We start from the raw sequence: 21668 nt of genomic DNA on the forward strand, positions 1-21668 counted from the left end.
GGGCCTATGTCACACCCCCAAATGCCAGTCCACACACACACCCAGCTAAGAGACAGTCTACACACACCACCAGCCGAACTCCAGACACACACAAAAACCTTTCCTAGTGTTTAGTGGTTTTGGGGGCAGATGGACTGAAAAATATGGCCAATCTGCCACCAAGGGGGACAGAAAAATGGCCAACAGTGAATGAAAACACATACTTCCCCAAATGGGGCTACCCTTACCCAAGGGGCTTCCCCCAAACATAAAGCTGTATATATCCCTGGTGTTGGTGGGTTTTCTGCTCCCCTGGTGAAAACACCCAAAAGTAATTTAAAAAAAAGTATGGTTCCCCCAAAGGAGCGACCCAATATTAAACAATCTCTGGTGTTACTGGGTATTCTGCCAACCCAGGGGCGGATAAGCATCTAATACGGCCGATCTGCCCCCGGGGGAGCAGAAAATGTCAAAAGGTAAATAAAAAAAGATATCCCACCAATTGGGGCAACCCTTGCCCAAGGGGCCGCCCCAAACATAAATACATGTTCATCTCTGGTGCTAGTGGCTTTTCTGCCCTCCCTGGGGGGCCAATCGCAGATCTGTATTGGGGGGGGCAAAAAATGGCCAAAATAAATAAAAAACAATATTCCCCCCAATTAGGGCAAACCTTGCCCAAGGGGCCACCCCCAAACATTCAAATATATGGATCTCTGGTGCTAGCGTTTTTTATTCGGAGGCAGAAAATGTACAAAATTAAGCCCCCGTTATTTGGAGTGACCCTTGCCCAAGGGGTAACTTCCATCATACCAAAAAAAAAAAAAGGAAATCCCTGGTGCTAGTTGCCACATTCCTGCTGCACGATCAGAGCCTCACATGTGATTGGACAGCAGTGATGCATTACAAAGAGACATCGGGAGAAAGGGAAACCTCTTCCCTTTAGCCTGGTGTCTCTTTGCATTCCCTAAACCCCCCAGAAGGTAAAACCTACCTTCATCTCTCGGATGCGCTGGAAGCCAAATGTCTTTCAGCACATCCTGGTGCCTTTTTTATGACATCAGCACGCGCCATCAGCACTATCAGATCCCCTCCCCGAGGGAAGTCGGGGTGGCAGTGGAAGGCTTCCATTGAAATCCCTTTTTCGGGGGGTGTCAGTGGGCTGCCCACGGGTGAAGTGCCAATGCTTCCCCTGTGGTTGGGTGCGAGGACAGAATGATTCTGTCCATAGTGCATGCACAACAGTGCACATGATGGAAATGTTTTGTCATGAGCACACAACCGGTTAAACATAGTCATGCACAATGCTCACTCGCCAGTAGCACTCCTGGCATGGCAGTTTTCCTCCAGTCTGATTAGGATGTTCTACTGTGTCACAGAAATAGGGCCATGCTCCCCCTTGTGTCTCACGGACCTCCACTCACTGTCTGGCTTATTCTAGAATGGTTTAATACAGAGTTCTCTTTCTACCTTTGTCATTTTCACTTTTTGAATGGTCACATCACATGAATGCATTTTTAGTGAGGTTTCTTTTTTCTATAGGTCAATACACTCTAAAGTGTTCAGTCTAAGGACTCGATTAGGAGTTTCAAAAAGAACAGATGATGAACAGAATGCTGAGCAAATAAAACAGTCACCCCTACTCGCATGTTTGTGTCCCATGCTCACTGTGCCACTGGATTCAAGCTAAGCAAAAAAACAAATGATGGACGGAATGCGGAACCAATCAAACATTCACCCCAAGTCACAGATCTGGGTTTAATCCATCGTTCTTTTGCTCACCATGCCACCCCAGTTTAGACCTAGCCATATGCAAACCAGTCTTGACCCTGTTCCTCATGGGAACAGTCCAGCCTGAACTGCCAGGCCAGGTCCTCCCTGGACCGGAAAAAAGCATCCTGGGACCGGTTTCAGGGTTTCACCCTTCATCAGCCAGGCTAGCTTGAATCCAGTGGCATAGTGAGCCCAGGACCCACGTCTGGGCATACCCGGCGCACTTATGGCGGCTAAAGCAAAGCAAAACACAAATGATGGACGGAATGCGGAACCAATCAAACATTCACCCCCAGTCACAGATCTGGGTTTAATCCATTGTTCTTTTGCTCACCATGCCACCCCAGTTTAGACCTAGCCATATGCAAATCAGTCTTGACCCTGTTCCTCATGGGAACAGTCCAGCCCGAACTGCCAGGCCAGGTCCTCCCTGGACCGGAAAAAAGCATCCTGGGACCGGTTTCAGGGTTTCACCCTTCAACAGCCAGGCTAGCTTGAATCCAGTGGCATAGTGAGCCCGGGACCCACGTCTGAGCATACCAGGCACTTATGGCAGCAAAAGCAAAGCAAAACACTAATGATGGACGGAATGCGGAGCCAATCAAACATTCACCCCCAGTCACAGATCTGGGTTTAATCCATCGTTCTTTTGCTCACCTTGCCACCCCAGTTTAGACCTAGCCATATGCAAATCAGTCTTGACGCTGTTCCTTATGGGAACAGATAAGCCTGAACAGCCAGGCTAGGTCCTACCTGGACCGGAAAAAAAAGCATCCTGGGACCGGTTTCACCCTTCATCAGCTAGGCTAGCTTGATTCCAGTGGCATAGTGAGCCCGGGACCCACGACTGGGAATACCCGGCACACTTATGGTGGCAAAAACAAAGCAAAACACAAATGATGGACGGAATGAGGAACTAATCAAACATTCACCCCTAGTGACAGATCTGGGTTTAATTAATCGTTCTTTTGCTCACCATGCCACCCCAGTTTAGACCTAGCCACATGCAAATCAGTCTTAACCCTGTTCCTCATGGGAACAATCCAGCCCAAACTGCCAGGCCAGGTCCTCCCTGGACCGGAAAAAAGCATCCTGGGACCGATTTCAGGGTTTCACTCTTCATCAGCCAGGCTAGCTTGAATTCAGTGGCATAGTGGATGCTTGTTTCTGGTCCAGAGAGGACCTGGTCTGGCAGTTCGGGCTGGACTGTTCCCATGGGGAACGGGGTCAAGACTGATTTGCATATGGCTGGGTCCAAACTGGAATGGCATGGTGAGCAAAAAACTGATGGATTAAACCCAGATCTGTGGCTGGGTCCAAACTGGAATGGCATGGTGAGCAAAAAACTGATGGATTAAACCCAGATCTGTGACTGGGGGTGAATGTTTGATTGGTTCTACATTCCGTCCATCAACTGTTCTTTTGCAGTTGTCGCCCCAAGTGGGAAGGGTATGCCCAGACGTGGGTCCCGTGCTCCATATGCCACCAGATTCAAGCTAGCACAATGGGTGTGACATCCTGGGAAAGCCATTTGTTTGAAAGTATTTAAGGAAACAGGTTTGTGGAGAACATTTTTCCAGAATAACTTTGCTTCAGTGAATTCCTTTCCAGAATCACATATCAGCGTAATTTTTCCTGACATAGGATTGCTCTTAGGCATTTTCAGTTGTGTGGCACGAACATGTGTGCTGCATCTCATTTATTTGCATCGGGTTCACAGCTTTATTACTGAAACATACACATCTGTTGCTGAGTAGAAATAGTGTTCCTGGGACCTGTGGCAAAACCCAAGAGTTTGCATATTTCATTAGTTGTTCATTAAAGCTTCCTGCGAAGCCTTGAGTTTAGCCAATATATTTACCATAAAACAATATAAAGTGCACGATTTGCACCGTGTTTCCAAAATGTGTTAGAGTGAGTTCATTTGTTACGCTTGCATGGTTCAATGTGGATTTGATATGATATTTTACCAGTGTTCCTTGGGTTCCCACTCCAGTCTGAAATCTGCCATCTGATGTTCTGTAGACAAAACCAGGAAAAGAGCACTTCAAACGCAGGGTACCATAATCTGAAATACACTCAACGTGCTCTTGGGAGCAAAACTAAAGCACATGCTCTTCAGAGACAAACTCATAAAAAATAAATCAGTAAGCAGGCCTTCAAATGCAAAAACGCACATTGGGTACAGCAGCCACAGAAATTCATAAAGGAGGCCCAAAGCACAATAACAACGGACTTTACCTTTCCCTTGACGTATTACCCAGACTCTAACTACTGTTCCTTTTCTGTACTACCTTCCTTCTACTAACAATCAGAAGGCAAATTTGAACTGGAACCAGTCCTGTTTCAATTATTACCATACATGGAGGCATGCTCCCATGAGTCTAATATTTTCACAGCATTCATCTCCACAGGAAGTGGAACTGCTTTTTGTACTGGTGGTTTGTGAATAGTATGCAAAAGGATAGTGACTCGAGTTTCCTGATTGGCTGATGTAGAAGATACAGGTTGGAAAGCTATTCCACTGCAGACTCACTAAATACTGTGTGCCCTAGCCAGAGGGCAATCAAAACAGAACACAGCTTTATGGGTAGACAGTGCAAGACCATTTGTGCTGGAGGAGTATAAAAGACCTCATTCACACGTATGATGAAGCAGTGTGTTTAGGTAGTTCTAAGTTGACTATTTTCAGGAGTGCTTCGAGGGAATACGTAGTTAAACGTGTTGCAGTAGTGTCAGTGAAATATTGCTATTTTTATTAACACTACTTTTATTTTCATAGGGAGCAGAAGTGGAATGATCCATTGGACCTGGCACAACATGAAAACCCATTCTCCATCCTAAAGACTTCCACATTTGTTAGCATGCACCACAAGAACACACACTTGTTTAAATTTAAATTCTATTTCAGTTAATTTCTTTCAATGACCTGCTCATTCTTTTCCTACCATGGTCCACTTTTAACCCTTTCTCATCAGCTGTGCTTGACTTCACACCATGCTCTAATTTTGTGCCTTGTGTAATCTTCTACCTCCTTCCTACTTGAGGCATATCACTACAAGTTCTCCATTTATTCATCTTTCTACCTCTGTCTGCCTTTACACCTAATCATTTCACTTGATTTCTACTGACATCCTTTCCCACCCTCTCATCTTCTTGTCTTCATTGTTGGTTGCATATAATGGGCGAATCCATTCCTGCTTGTTGATTCTGTTGCACAAATCTCGCACGTGTTGTACCTTATAAAAATACAGTGAATAAATAAATAAATGGTTGAAAGGTTGTAAGAAATTATTGGTTGAGGGGGTTGAAACCCTTCTCAAGCAACAACCACAATTCTGTTCAGGGTGAAGTCACAAGCAAGCCTTAAATTAAACTGTGCTCAACCCTTGAGTCGCTTGGCCTAGAGCAGTCAGCCTTAACTCAAAAGCAATGTGAACAGTATCGGTGCAACACTTCAAGCAGTAACACAGTGAAAACCCAACACAAAAGAAGACCACAAAAGAATAAAACTTTGGTAAAAATAGCGACAAAAGGCATAAAGCACCAAATGTGGCTATCTGGTCATGACGGACTTGAACAAAGTCATAAGTTCAGGCTGACTGAGATGGAGCACAGGCCAGGTACAGGGACCCAATTAGGTCAGCTGTACAGAGTACCTCAGCTCCCGGTTTGCGGAGCATTATGAAGATCCGCATCAAAGATGCGTTGCACAGCCAAAGCGATGCGTCGTTTCGGAGATGCAGCAAGGCTGCAGTGCAAGGTCCTGCTACATCATCATCGAAGATCCCATCGACAAGGGCTTGCAATGCAAAGTCCGAAGTCGAGGATATGTTGTGCAGTCAGGTCAATGCGTAGGGTCCAATGAGCTGTAAGGCTGCAATGCAAAGTCCGGTGTCATCATCGAGGCTGCCGTCAATGAGGGATGGGAGGGCCTGCACCAAAGGTTCCAATATGGCAACGGCCTGCGATGCAGGTCTTTGTAGCAGCTCCAATCCACGGTTGTTGGTCCTGCTCGGGGTTGCACTCCATGGCTAGGGGATGTATTGGTTCAACTGGATCCAAAGATGATGGGAGAGCACCTTAGGCCAACTTCCAAGGGTCCAGGACTTGGGTGGCACCACTTGAGAGGGTAGACTCAAGGTTGGCTGAGTCAGGGTGCAGGAGCAAGGTTGATGCACCCTCTGTCCATAAGGCTCAAGTCAGAAGGCCAGGCAATTAGCCCTTGGAGTCACTCTAGGGTTCTGGGTTCAAGAGATGAAGGTCCATTCCTTTTCACCCAGGTAGGAAGGCAGCAAATAGTCAGTCAGAACAACAAGGCAGCAGTCCAGGGAGGCAGTAGTCCAGCAGGGCAGCAATCCACCAGAGTGGCAGTCCTGCAGCCGCACAGCAGTCCATCTTCCTGGCAGAATATCCACAGGTCTAGAAGTGTACTGAAGAGTTGGTGTCTGAGGTCTAGAATGTACACCCAGTTGTTCCTTTGAATTAAGGGGGGAGCTTCTAGAAGTTTCCTTTCGAAGTCCCCAGGCATCCTGCTTTCTCTGAACTGACACAAGGCTAACTATGCCGCCCTTTGTGTGGAGGCAGGACACAGCCTATTTAAGTGTAAGTGGGACTGCCTCTCCCTCCATCCTGCCAGTGATGGCCCATCCAGGCACACCTAAGCTACCTATTGTGCATGACTGTTAGAAACTGGGTCTCTAATTGGCAGAGGTATGCACCCATCCAAGTAGGGACCACAATCCAAGTCAGGGTAAGTCACAACACAGCCTAAAGTATCCTGTCCTCGCCCTCAGATAGCTTGGCACAGAGCAGGCAGGCTTAACTTAGAAAGCAATGTGTAAATTAGTTGTGCAATAACTCATACAGTAATACAGTGAAAACATCACAAGTAGGATACACTAGTTTAGGAGAATAGATATTATTTATCTGAATAAAATAAGATCAAAACTCAATATGCACAAGTCAAGATATCACCTTTTAGAGGTTTAAGCAGTCTTAATTCATAGGAATCAAGGATGTATCTCTTTAGCACAAAGTACCTGGGATGTGCCAAAAATAACAACACTGTGGGCCACAGAGGTGTCGGGAATGCTTCAGTTCTCCTGCGCGGAAGAGATGATGCATTGATTCTTTCCTCTCAGGAATAACCTGCAATATGGCTGGGTCCAAATTGGGGTGGCGTGGTGGGAAAAAAAACAGTGGATTAAACCGAGATCTGGGGTGAATGTTTGCATTGATCTGCATTGTGTCCATCATTTGTTCTTTATTGTTTTGTTGCCTAAGTGGGAAGTGTATGCCCAGATGTCCTCCTGTGCTAACTGTGCCACTGGAATTCAAACTAGCCTAGCTTATGAGAGGGTGATACCTCGAAACTGGTCCCAGGATGCTTGTTTCCAGTCCAGGGAGGACCTGGCAAGCCAATTTGGGCTGGACTGTTTCCATGGGGAGCAGGGTCAAGACTAATTTGCATATGGCTGGGACCAAACTGGGGTGGCGTGGTGGGCAAAAAACAATGGATTAAACCCAGATCTCTGTGACTGGGGGGTGAATGTTTGAATTTTTCAGGATTCCGTCCATCATTTGTTCTTTTTGCTTTTGTTGCCCTAAGTGTGAAGAGTTTGCTAAGACATGGGTCCCGTGCTCACTGTGCCATTGGATTCAAGCTAACCTGTGTGATGAGGGGTGATACCCCAAAACTTGTCCAGGATGCTTGTTACTTTTCCAGGGAGGACCTGGGTTGTCAATTTGGGATGGACTGTTCCCATGGGGAGCAGGGTCAAGACTGATTTGCACATGGCTCGGACCAAACTGGGGGGGCATGGTATGCAAAAAACGATAGATTAAACCAAGATCTCTGTGAATGGGGGTGAATGTTTGCATTGTTGAGCATTCTGTCCATCATTTGTTCTTGTTGCTTTTGTCGCCCTAAGTATGAAGGGTGTTCTCAGAGGGGTTTCCGGTGCTCACTGCACCGCTGGATTCAAGTTAGCCTGGCTGATGAGGGGGTTATACTCTGAAACCAGTCTCAGGATGCTTGTTTTTGATCCAGGGAGGACCTCGCTTGTCAGTTTGGGCTGGGCGGTTCCCATGGGGAGCAGGGTCAAGACTGATTTGCCTATGGCTAGGTCCAAACTGGGGTGGCATGGGGGGCGAAAAACAGTGGATTAAACGCAGCTCTTTCCAGCTGGGGGTGAATGTTTGCATTGTTCAGCATTCCATCCATCATTTGTTCTTTTTGCTTTTTTTGCCCAAAGTGGGAAGGGTACCCCCAGACTTGGGCCCCGTGCTCACTGCGCCACTAGATTCAAGCTAGCTTGGCTGATGAGGGATGATACCCCGAAACCAGTCCCAGGATGCTTGTTTCTGGTCCAGGAAGGTCCTGGCTTTGCAGTTCAGGCTTGATTGTTCCCATGGGGAACAAGATCAAGACTGATTTCCATATGGCTGTGTCCAAGTTGGCATGGGCAGTGCAAGGGTCCCCCTGCACAGCACCCTTGTAATGTTCAGTGTCTACTGTGCAGACAAAAAGCACTGCGAAGATGCTGGTGCACCCTGTAGGCAACAGCATTGCTGCCTGCTTGATTACGAGCCGGAGCCAATGCTGCCTCCTGTTTCCCACTGGGCTGACAAGCAGAAACCTTGTTTCCCATCACCCTAGCAGGAAACATCTAATAGGTCCGATAGGGTGGTCGCTACTACAGCCGCGACCACCCTGTTGGGCTTTCCCATCCGCCAAACTCAAAATGAGGCCCTTAGTGTCACTTTACTAGTGGCTTACAAGTAAATCAAATATGCCAATTGGGGATAAGCCAATATTTCCATGATTTTAAGGAGTGGGTACATACACTTTAACAATGGTTAGCTGTGGTAAAGGGTGCAGAGTGAGCTACCGTCATTTTCTAGCACCATCCGTGAGCCATATTTAAAAAATGACACACAATGGCGCTAAGGAATGGTTAGCGCAAAAAATAAATTATGCTAACTCAGTTATTTTGACGCTAGACAGGTCCAGCATCCAAATATAAATATGGCGTTAGGTCTGCGCTGCTGTTGCGTAAAAAAATAAAGCAAAGGTGGCGCAAACTATTCATAACTCTGAGCTTAATGTCACACACTCACCTGGTTCCAAATACGGAGACGATGCTGGATCTCCAATCCCAGCTAGGACAGATTACGAAACAAGTCATAACTGTCTGGTTTCATCAATTGCTCTCAGAGGGGAAAGGTGGATAGGATAAAACAAGAAAAGATGAACTTGCGTCACTGAGAGAACTGCTCTTCTTCCTTGTGCACCGCCTAATAGGTCAGGGTCTTCCTGAACCTTGTTATCCTCGATGCAGGTTTGGTACATTAAACCCAACAAGAGGCAATGTCCCTCAAAGGTTCCCAACTCAGAACGATTTATGATTGGTTTACACAATATGTAAACTTACAGACATCATCATAAATAGTGCAAGGGATAGAGAGCTGATACCATTTCAAGAATAAACTGGAGATGTCCTGCCACTGTGGAACATACAGGGTTCAGTTTCAAACTTGGATACAAGCTCTAGAAATGTATCCCAAAATACTAGATACAACTTTGTCAAGAAACACAAACTTTCAGTTTGGCTGTAATTAAGCTGCAATACAAGAGTCCGGAGTGCTGGGCCTTGATCGGGTAAATACTCAAGTGAGGTTCAAACTCCAAAGGCATGCTTATGCCTTCATAGGTATCAGTCATTAAAATGTCTGCTAACCTACGCACTAACCTGAGCGGAAAGTAATTAGCCTTGACTAGTACCTCAACTGGAATCCAAAGACAACAGGAGGCTACTGTGGAAGAAGTTCATGAGGAGGCAGGAATTGTAGGTCATGAAGAACGATACTAGAAGCATTGCAGAAGCCAAGATCACAGTATCATCGCAAAGGCTTGTAAGACTACAGCTCTAGAGGTTTCGGATGATAATGTTTGCTCAGGACTGGAACAAGGCCAAGCGCTAATGCAGGTTCATTGAGGGTATTTATACTGCAAGAAAAGATTGTTCCAGAAGGCACATATCCCACGTGGAAGTGTGAAATATTCCAACTAACCTGGGGAAAATGATGTGCTATTTTCAACTGATATGAGACTTTACAGTTGGCAGGTGCAAAAAGTAAATGAAAACAATTAACAAGTATAACAGAAACAAAGTGCATAATGGTACAGTTCAATGGGTCACAGTGGATAGCATAACTACTCCTAAAGACACATGATAATCTGCAGGTGCAAAAACAGCCTAAACTTGCTCAGCAAAATGAGCGGGAGGTTCAATGTTTCAAGCTTCCTAGGAGGGGGGCAAAAGAGTACTTCGGACAAGCAGGAACCACAAGGAAAGGCTGACCTGGAGTGCTCAGGACAGGGAGGTGCCACAGGGGAAGGATGACATGAGGCAGGCGAGTAAAACCCACAGCAGATAGGGCACCAAATGGAGTCATGAGACTTAAAGTCCAGGTGTAGAGTTCAACACTTTAGGATTTTACAAGAGGAGAATACAGAATGCCAGCCAAGGGTCCAGGACCTGGGAGGCACCTCTAGTGGGTTAGGAACTCACTGCAGCACAGGCCAGCAGGAGCTCAGGCAGGTCCAGGCAGGTCATTTTGCAGCGGGCTAGCTGGACAGTTGCAGTACAGTCTCTAGCACTTGTTGTGTCCCTGTAATTCAGAACAAGAAGTCAGCCAGCTTACCCTTGGAGTCACGCTGGTACGAGTAGGTTCAAGGAGATGATCCACTGGTCTATTGGAGTGTCAGTTCTGTCTCTTCCATAGTGACATACACACGTAGAAGGTGTGGCTCTGCTGCTGCGCAGGAGGTTCAGAGCAGCATGTGTTGTGTGGTGCCTGGTGCACCCCTGCCCCAAGTCCGGTTAACCCAGCCAACCCGGTTGCCCCTGCCCCCAGCCCTCTGGCCTTGGGTACCCTGGCGTGCGGGGGCTGCAGTTGCAGTTCAGCAGTAGGAATGAAGATGCAACAGGAAATACGCGAACCGTGGGGCGTGAACCACGGAACAATGACCCGTAATGAAGAGGCGTGCCGCATATGGTGCGTGGTGCACCCCTGCCCCGGGCAAAGTCTACGGGGGGCCTAGCCACAGTCCAGCAGCAGGAAGCCATGAGCCGCAAAAGGACCTGTGGTCCCAGCTTGGCGGAGCCGAGTGGCATAAGGGGTTGTGCAAGGAGCACGCCCAAGCACCCCCAAGCACTCCCCAGCTCTTCAGGCCCTCCAAGCTCCCAGGCCACCAGCTCTCCAGGTCTCAGTAATGTTGGCAGTAAAGGGGACTGATTTTTTATTACTATATGATTCCTACCACTGCATGCAGCAGCTGGATGTGGTCCTTGGATGATGAAGCGAAGCAGAAGGAGTGGTAAGCGCAGCCCAGAGTGTGGAGCCTAGAGGGTCAGCGCTTTATAGCCCAGTAACATTAAAGCTGAGTTGCAAAAGTTGACAAAGTGTGTAAAAGTGCAAATAAGGGGCTGAATAAGAGCAGTGAAGGAGCTGTAAAGAACCTAATTGGGGGAGAAGGTAAAGCTTGAGGTGTGGTCCCTGAGGTGTAGCCGCTGACATTAGGTCACTGCGGCCAGCTCTTCCTAGGAGGGCTGCCCTCCTCAGTTGCTGTCCCAAGAGCCCTTCTGGGAGTTTCCGAGATTGGGGATTGGAGTGCTTGTCTTTCTGGAAAAGACGATTGTAACTGCTTATTACATTCTTCTAACGATTGTGGGTTAATCTTCAAGGTGCTGTCGTTACTAAGATGCTGGTACTGGTACCGGTTGAGGGCAAGGAAGCCTTTTTATTTCAAGGATGACTGCCAAACACCTGCAAAGGAGCAGCACTTTTATTAGTCGGGCATGTAAAAATACAAAATCTAATCCCCTAAGAATTATGGGTATTCCCCACTTAAACATAAAAAGCACAAATTCTATCCTTTCTTTTGTCCAAAAGGAGCTACTTAAAGAAGCGGTTCGTAAGGAAGTAGGTGGTTTCGCCGCTAGCTGTGTGGACATCTGGGGAAAGGATGTGGACTTAAACTTTGTGGGAGGAAAGCCCTCCTCTTCTGGGGGGGACTCCGCAAATACCATCCCACCCTCAGCCAACGAGGTTTGCATCTCTGGAGTAGTGGATTTTACTCTCCCCAATATAGACTTGAATGGAGTCTATGGTACAATGAATTTTTCTACTAGTTGTCCGACTACGCCTTTGGATGGTAAAATTAAAATTAGATTCCCCATTCTAAGGCAGCTTAGTAGTACTCCTACTGATCATTCACTCTCCCCATTAATGTCTTCCTTGACGCCAGAAATTATGTGCTCTGAGAACCCTCCTAGTGCCTGTCCAGACCAATATATAATAATGTCGGAGTCCTTCAAATGTCTTGAGAGAATTCTATCATCTATTTTGGCACTTTTAGAAAAATCAATAAATAACTCTGATCATACTCAAGACATATTACTGTCTATATTGAAAGTCCTTTTAGACCAAAAGAATGTCAAATGAGGCAGGATGAGAAAATGTTGATGGCCGCAAAGGATGCTAATCAAAAATTGGGGTGCCAAGGTCCTAGCACATTTTTTTTCTCCTCGGACTCGTCTGTCTGTGAATTTATGTAATCAGCCCACTCATTCTGATCCCGGAATTCAGGTGGGCAAGCTACATGTACTTATCAAATCTTCGAATTCACAGGATCACTTTAACCAAGAGAGTTTTGTCTATGCCTTGGAAAATCTTTTTTTCAGCCCCCTTTCTTCTAGTAACTCGGCCTCTGCTGTCTCGGAACCTGCTATCCTGAAAAATGAGCCAAACCCTCTGGTTGCCCATTTTCCTATTTTTCTGCCTAAAGTATTCCCGGACTCGTCAAGCATAATGGGATCACGGCTGCAAGGGCTGTTAAAGAGAGGAAAATGGGTATGAAAAAAAAAAAAAAAAAAGTGGGTGAAAAGGGGAAACAGCGAATCTCTAAAAAGAACCCAAGGAAGGTTAATTTTGAGGACAAGGGTCCTGTAGGAATTTCCCCCTGCAGGAAAGTACATGAACCGTTCTGGATGAAGGAGAGGTCCAAAGACCTGGGAACTGTTGGATCTCCTCTTCTATGGGGAGAACAAGACTTGGTCCCTTTTTGGGGTGTGCAACAGAACAATCCTCCAGACACAATGAGCATTGTGTCTGATTTAAATCCATGTGCTGTCTCATTTTGTAATGTGAATTCAAATGCAGTGTTATTGAACCCTACATCTGATCCTTATGAAGGTGGGGAAGTAAACAGTAGGGAGGAAGTTATCAAAGGGTATACGAGACCCCTGTATGTCTAGGGTTTTCTGCTCTATTTGATCTGAAATCGTTCCCTCTTAATCTCTTGTTTTACAGATATAGAGGAGTTAAAATTCATTGAAAGCAGTGACATTTCTTGCGAGTATCTTGATCAGAGTGTAGGAGTGATAAAGACAAAAGTCTGGTTTTACCCTAAAACTGTTATAAATCTGATCTTCGTTAATCGTTAGCAGTTACAGCGTAGAGGCATAGATGTGGTCCCAGTATGGGGAAAATCAATTCTTTCTAATAGGCAGCAGTCCCCCTGTCTCATATTCGAATGATAGTAGTCTCCACCGATTGCATGACCCTATTTCTTCCTCTTTGGAAAAAGTGAAAGTTTCCCTTTTCCATGGAGAAAGAGTGGTGAAGCTTGTGGAAGATGCCCCTTCACATCATTCAGGTACCAAACAGGAAAACTGGAGTTGGTTGGCGTGGGTTCTAAATAGCACTTGGGCGAAGTGAACCATCTTACAACCCAGCCATTAACCCTAATCTCTCTGTGGTCTCTTGGAATGCCACAGGAATAGGGAACCATCCTGAAAAATTAGACCTTATTTGTTCTCTACAGGCTGACTTCATTTGCATCCAAGAGACCAGGAGTGTATCTGACTTCACCTGCCCTGGGTATTCGGTTCTTTGTCTAAAGGCACAGCCTTTTAAGAAAGGGCCCACAAAAGGGGGCTTTGTGATGTTGTTAAGCAAAAACCATAAATGGGAATATGTTAGTTTTCCAGTCTCTTCAAATCTTTTTCAGATAGTGAGAGTGTACCCAATATTGGGGAATGGTAGGAAAACTCCCATGCTAATAGCAAATGCCTATATCCCCCAGATAAGGATTATGACAGTTTTACTACATATGTTTAATCATATTTCTGTTATCTGTTCAAATGCACATGAAAATGCCTAGGAGGTATTGCTAATTGGGGATCTAAATAGTAAAATCTCTAATTTATCTCTTTCAATTTTTTGCGATTTTGAGAGGGAATTCGCTTTTAATATCCCTTCCATCTTATTTCCGCCTAGAATTGAGACGGATAAAAGGGGGTACATTTTCTTGAAAAGTTTGAGTAACCTCTGCTGTATCATCCTAAACCAGTGTTTTCATTCAGAGTCCCCTCCGCCATTACATATAAATCTCAACAGAGTATGTCTATTATTGACTATTTTATGGCTTCTAACGCTATCACCCAATTAGTGGAGGATGATAATTATTGACACACCATTTAGTGATCATAAAATCCTTAAAATGACGTTAAAAATGTGTTTATATTCAATAAAGATTTGGAATTTTAAGGGCCAGGACATTCATTTTCATGGGAAATCTGGTAGAATTTATTGGACACCCGATAAAATATTATCTGTGAAAGAAGTACTTGAAAGTTCAGTGAGATACTTTGACGAATGGAGTGGGGATGCATTAAATTAGTTCACTGAACTTATGGGATACATAATTCAAAGTGATCAGTCTAAGCGTACTAAGCCTCCTCATAAGAAATTTAAGTTATCTGTCTTAATGTTGAATAGAGAAATCAATAAATTGGTAAGGCGACAGTATGAATGAAGGATAGGAGTAGAAGAATATCCCTATTAAAAAGAAGAAGAGCGCAAATGAAGTTAGGTATAAGGAAGGAGGAGGCTGAACAGAAGTGGGTTGCACTGAGGGAAGCCGCTGTGACTAAAAACTATGGTCAATTTTGCTCTATTATTTCTGAAGGTTATGGGAATCGTAAATCTTCTCCTGCCCTCCGATAGCCGAGGCAAATTGGAGGGACTATATAATTTCCCTATATATGGAAAATGGGGACACAGAGCCATGGGAATTGGACCAGAGTACAAGTAATATAACTGAATTGGATAGCTTCGGTCCCCCCTCAGTGACTGAGATCGAGGGGTTCATAAGGTCAATGCGGGCCTCCGGAGCAATGGGCGCTGATGAGGTCCCAATGGCAATAATTAAACACGAGCCTCAGCTCTGGGCAAAAATTCTCAACCCAGTCTTCTATGTCTGCTATGTACAAGGTAGAGTTCTGGCCTTCTGGACTGGGAGTGTTATAGTCCCCCTATATAAAAAGAGAGATAAATCTCTACCCATAAATTACCGTCTAATTGCATTGTTGGATGCAACTGACAAGATATTTGCTAAAAGTATTCTTACGCACTTAACTTCTTGGGTTGAGGAAAACGCAATACTTTCTTTGGAACAAGCAGGTTTCAGAAAAGAACACAATACTTTAGATGACATTTTATGAATGCAAATTATAAATGAAAAATATGTTTAGATCAGGGGCGGAGTAGTATATCCTGCATTTATAGATTACTCAACAGCTTTTGACAGACAGGGTAGATTGGAAGATCTTATGGAAGAAATTATATGAGTTGGGTGTCCCGCCAAACTTGTTAAGTTTGGTCATAGCTTTGCACTCTTCGACCTGGTGCAAAGATCTTTTAGGAGAGATCAGGTCCTGTCTTCAGAATTCCCTACAAAAAATGGATTGAAGCAAGGCTGTCTATTGGCAACATTGCTTTTTCTTTAAATATCTATGACCTGCCTGGTACCCTATGGAATCCTGATGGCTTTGTACCCAAAATCGGAGGGCATTTGATTTTCTGCTTTCTATACGCTGATGATATAGTAGTGCTTGAACTCACCTTGAAAGGTTTAAATCAGCATTTGGCTGCTCTAAATCACTGTTCTATACAACGTCACTTGAAAATTAATATATCAAAGTCTCAAGTAGTTTGCTTTCTAGGGAAAAAATCAGGTAAAAAAATAATTTTTCTTGGTCCCTGGGTCAACAGAAGCTACAGCGGGTAAAAACGTATTGCTTTTAGGGCAAAATGTTATCCTGCTCCCTCCGCGACCAAGACCATATTTGTAGTAACGTTAGTAAGGCTCTCCCTCAAGCGCAAGTACTAGTGGCCTTTTTTAATGCAGTTGGCCAGCGCCATTTCATACACCTTCTTACTGCTTACCAAACAAAGATTCCGAACACCCTTTTGTATGCTCCAGAATGTACAGAAATCTCTAAATGGGATTTCCCTGAAAAGATAGAAGGGCAGATTCGAAGACGCCTGGCCTTTCATAATAACTCAGGCTCTGTGGCAGCCCTAAGGCTCAAATTTGGTATGAAAAATGCCTTTGTAGAAGACCTTGCGACGGTGGTCCAGAGGGCTTACTGCTTAGTTCATAGTATGGAATGCACCCTAAGACATCTAGCATTCATAGACATCTTCAGCAGGTTAACAGAAAAATCTAAGTTTTTTAGAAACTATAATCTTTCTGTGCAATTGCTTGAGCTCGACCCTGACCTTATTGCATCGCTCCCGCCTACTGTTTTTAAAAAGACCTTGAAAGATGCGATATGGTTCAAAGGTTTTTCCCTGGATTTTGAGTCCTGCCTTTTAAAGAGGAGACTCATAATATTAACCAAATCAGTGATTTTTAAACATTCTCAGCCATACCTATCTTGAAATCTCGCGCATGGGGTGAGGTGCTTTTTCATTCTGTTGAGATTAGATAGAGTGCCACTTAGAGATCTAACCTCCAAATGGGATGGATTCTCTAACATCTGTGATCTTTGCCAATTGGGGGTGCAGAACCTTAAGCATGTATTATTTGTTTGTCCTGCTTTAGCCACATTTTGGAAAAAATGGCTGAAACCCCTCTATTTGAATTTTAATATTCACTCTGCTGGAGAGGCCTGGGAATTCTTGTATAATCCACCTACTTATTTTTTTTGTTTTAGGATTTGTAAGTTTTTTAAGTCATTTTTAAACTTATATTGAGTTTTCCTTGTATTGGTGGTTACAAGATGAATTAATTTAAGTGAATTATCCTGGTACTTTGCAGGCATTTTATACAATCTTACTGTGAAATAAGGAAGGGGAGTTTTCCACTGAGTAGCAGAGCATGATAATGTTTTTGTAATACCTGTTTGACTGGCAGAGGGTTGGTTGTTTCGTATTTTATAGATTGCCTTTTATTATGGATTTTAAGTATGTGCTTTGTATTTGCCCTTATGGAAGGAAATGCTATTATGTGCTGGGGAATGTAATAAGAGTGGCCTCTCCTAGAGTTCTCTTCTTTTGCGCTGTATGATGCGTTCCATAGGAAGTACACTATAAAGAGTTAGAGGGGTGAGTTTAATGTTATTTTATATAGACGCTAATTCTAATGGTCTGATGCACTTTATGCATCTAAAGTATTGTTTGAGATTGATTGTGTAATATAAGTTTGTAGAAAGTATTGTGAATGTATCACATTTTACATATAATCTAATCTTATTATCCAGTTTTAGATATGAATTTTATCTTTATTGTCATATGGTATTTTATGTATTATCTATGTGGACCTCTTCGGAGTTCCAATTCATGAAATAAAAAAATTAAATTGAATTGAGATGGTTCTCTCTCCTTCATGCAGCAAGGCAGGCCCTAAGCAGCAGGGTAGTCCTCTGAAGAACAAAGCAGACCTCAAACTGCAAGGTGGTCCCCTGAACACCAAGGTAGGGGTCAAGCAGCAGGGCATTCCTTTGGTAGAAACAAGACAGTCCTCTGAAAATCAAGGCAGGCCTCATTCAGCAGGGCATTCCTCTATAGTGCACAGCAGCCCTTCTGTAGGCCTCCACAGGTCCAGGAGTGTACTGAAGACTTGGTGTGAAGATTCACTTTTTATACCTGGTACCAGCTTGTACATGGATGAAACTTCTGGAGTTTTAACCCCCACAGATTGTTCTAGAATATCGTCCCTCCTTGCTGAGGTCCCAAGATGTCTGGGGTGACAAAATTCTAGTATCAAGTATTTTGTATGTGCTGACACAGCTCCTTTGAAATGTGAGTGGGGCAGGGAAGAGCTCTGCCCCTCCCATGCTGGCAGTAGGGATATTGTTAACACAGACGTTTTAATTAATTATTAATGAATATTCATGTATTTTGAGAGTTGGATTTGCGTAGAAATTGTATTAACTTAAAGAAAAATAATGCACATATTTGAAAGTGTGCCCACATAAGTGGCCGTCCTTGTTCACAAAGTGTACTTATTAATGGCTTATTAATATGAAATGATGAGCTTATGTTTGATTAATGTAGTAATATGTCATATTAATGGTTATTTGATTTGTTTCTAGGTACCAACTGCTATTTTGATAGAGTCGTAGTTCAATGTTTTCCAAATTGGTGTGACAAAGTTGTTTTGCATGAAGCCCAAATATGGCAATTCTAATCTGGTGTTAGTTAGGGTTCTCACTGATAACGTTCTCCACATGACTTACAGTTGATGTCTTTCTTTGCTGAATCTAAATGTATGTGATGTTGTTTCCACAGTTATTCTTTGGATTAATTTGCACTGTAACTTTGGAATGTGGAGTAGCTCAAACTTTGATTAGATTGCGATTCTTTCGCCGCTTTGGACAACAAGTATTGTTTTTCTCTGTTTATCAGTTGATTTTGAGGATGAGCTACGTGATATTAGCATTGTTAATATAGGGAAATAAATATTTTAATTTTTACATAAAGGTGTGGTTATTCATGGCCGAGAGGTCATGGTGAGTGGAAATTACTGACTCCTAATGATTATTGATGTTATTGATTGTCGATGTTATTGATCTGTATTGGCACGGGATACATGGTGAGAAAACCCTTGAATTGTGTCAAAAGGTCCATCAGTCTATTTGCGTCACCCTTATAGGTTTAATTATTAAGGTCTGACACACTAACAGTGTCTCCCAGCCACACCAACACCCTATTGTTCACTGTCAACGTTACCATTAAAGAGGATTTCAAAAAGGACATTGCAGCCTGTTCTTAATCAAATTTAGCATTTATTGAATGTAATAGGGCAACCCAATGTTATCCTGTGGGAGGGATAGTCCTCATAGTAGTGTAAATAGAATTAAGGTGTTTCTCACTATCAGGACATGTAAAATTTTGAATTACAAGTCTAACTTTTTATGTACAATGCGCCCTGCGCTCTAGACTGTTTATAGCCTAACCTAGGGATCACATGTGTATTAAAAAAAGGAAAATAGGTCTGCAAAAGGTTTATTTTGCCAGGTTGAATTGGCAGTTTAAAACTACACGCAGGCTGAAATGGCAGGCCCGAGACATGTTTTAAGGGGCTACGTAAGTGGGTGGCACAATAAATGCTGCAGGTCCATTTCTAGCATTTAAGTTACTCACCCTGGGTACATGTAATTGATTGTTGATGTTATTGATCTGTATTGATACGGGATACATGGTGGGAAAACCTCGAAGCGAGTTAAAAGGTCCATCGGCCTATATGCGTCTCCCTTGTGAGTTTACTTATTAAGGTCTGACGCGCTAACAGAGATGGTAGCAGAGAATGGTTTGTCTCCTTAAAGCCCATCATACAGTTCAGAAAGAGAGGTAGCAGAGTATTTGGTCCCAGAGATTTTAAGCAAGAAACAACAGGTGTCCCAGAGATGATAGTAGGGTAAGGGTTAATACCCTACAGAGAGCAAAATAATTCCCAGATTTGGCGAGATTGGTGAAATTTTGGATTTTTTAGATTCAATGATACAAATTGGAGGAAAATGTGCCCCTATGTACCTAAAATGTTTTTGCCAGAATTTTGGAGCTTGCCAATGATGGTTTGAGGATGTTGTCAGCGAACTAGTGACGGTGTGAATGAAGTGGGTTTTTGCACTTGCACAGCTTAAGCAAATCACAGGTGAACTGTGATGTTTGTGAGGGTTTAGGGGGTTGGTGTACTCCAAATGAAGTTGTTAAAGGAGTTTGTGTACTCCAAAGTGTGAGAGTAGGGAAGTCGTCGAACTTCACATGTGTGTGGTGGTTTGTGCTCAATAATTGTCCATGTGGTTGTTGGTATACAGACCCTGCGTGGTCTAAGACTCTGGAGTATATTGAAAAGTTTATGAGACATTGCTTTTTTATGTAATTTGTCTGGTTTAATAGGTCCATACGGCGTGGTCGACAAGTCAGAGTGTGAGTCAAAGTGAGTGAAGGAATTTTTCAACTGAGATTTGGCGAGCTCTATGTGCACCAGGACAGACCCACTGATCAGTTGAGAGTTTAATTTGTGGGTTGAATTTCACTTGTGAATCAAGCAAACTGAGAAAGAAAGAGTAGCTGCCAGAGCAAAAAGCCGTCAGTGAAAAATCCGTAAAGCTTCTGAAGCAATTGTGTTACCTTACCTATAGTCAACAGACAAATTGGGTTTTGATTTTGTTTAGCGCTCGCAATAATTTTACATTAGTTTCGTGTGAATCTGAGTTTAGGAGGACAAGCTGCAAGACTTTGTCAGCCGCAGTGCGTGTGAGTGTGGCATCATTGGAGCCGCACTGGGATGGGTTGGTTAGTGAGAAGGGTCGCGCACGGATTGCCAGCCATCCGTGAAGCGCAATTGGTTGAGAAGGTGGGTGAAGAGAATTCTGGGATTAAAAGTCACTTCCTGATTTGATTTTGAAAAACATAAAGGTCGCAAAAATTAAAATTTTCAAAGCTTTAAAGTGTGTTTTAAGGGGAGATACGTACATTACAACGAGTAGAGGGGATATTGCACTGCCAGAAAGGTACACCGGCTTATATTGTAATTGAAGAAAAGGGTGTTGCACCATGTCTTTGGTTGAAACAATGGTGCAAAGTGATAGAGAACGATTTCCTGCAAATGGAACATTTAATTTGAGGAGCTTAGAGCGTCTGAGGAGGGAGCTGTGTGACCTGAAGCCCCCTCCGAGACCAGCACAGTTCGAGGCATTGGTGATATGCGAATTAGTAGCCAGACATCAACAGCAACAGAAATTTGAGAGGAGAATGAGAAAGGCTGAAAAGAACTGGTGGAGGCTAAATGGGACAGTGATCAAAGATTCTGGAGAACCAAGACTTAACAGTGGATTAAGTTCTTCCCTGTGATTACACAGGGCAGCGATAGAGAAGGAAGGAAAGCTACCAGAAGAACAAACAAGAGCCCTTCTGAGAGTAGGAAGCGGAGTCCAAAGGAGTCCAGGGGACCTTTGACATATGAGAAAGAGTCAGACGATGATGAGTTTATTTTACCGTTATTGAGGAATCGTCCTCCACCATATGCACCACAAGTGGTCTGAGTACTAATGTAAATCCGTCAGCACCGACCCAGGTTAATGCAACAATGAGTCCAGTACAGGTTAATACGAGCATGACACAGAGCCCAATGCAGAGTAGTCTAAATGCACCTATTACTCCAATAGCACAAACCCAGGTGCCACAGCCGAGTGTCCCGAAAATTTACCCTGATGTACCTATGGTGGAAACTACCACTAATAGTGTCTACAGGACAGGTTTTTCTGAAATCGACGTTCGTTCAGACTTTCACTGCATCAAGTGCAGCCATAGGTAATGCTAACGTACACTCCAAATACAGGGACCCAGACAGATGTGTCTGTATTGAGGAGTCAGTATATGGGAACTATGCACCAACAGAACTTAAGTATTAGACTAAGAACAGATGCTGTATCTGTACCTGTTACCATTGGTCTGATTGTACCTTTGTTCACACAAGAAAAAAACAGCACAGATGGACAGGGAGTCCGGAGTCAGAATTCAATGAGGGGACGACTTAATGAAAATATCCGAGTAGT

The sequence above is a fragment of the Pleurodeles waltl genome, chromosome 10, assembly GCF_031143425.1.
Source record: "Pleurodeles waltl isolate 20211129_DDA chromosome 10, aPleWal1.hap1.20221129, whole genome shotgun sequence".
Taxonomy (NCBI): domain Eukaryota; kingdom Metazoa; phylum Chordata; class Amphibia; order Caudata; family Salamandridae; genus Pleurodeles; species Pleurodeles waltl.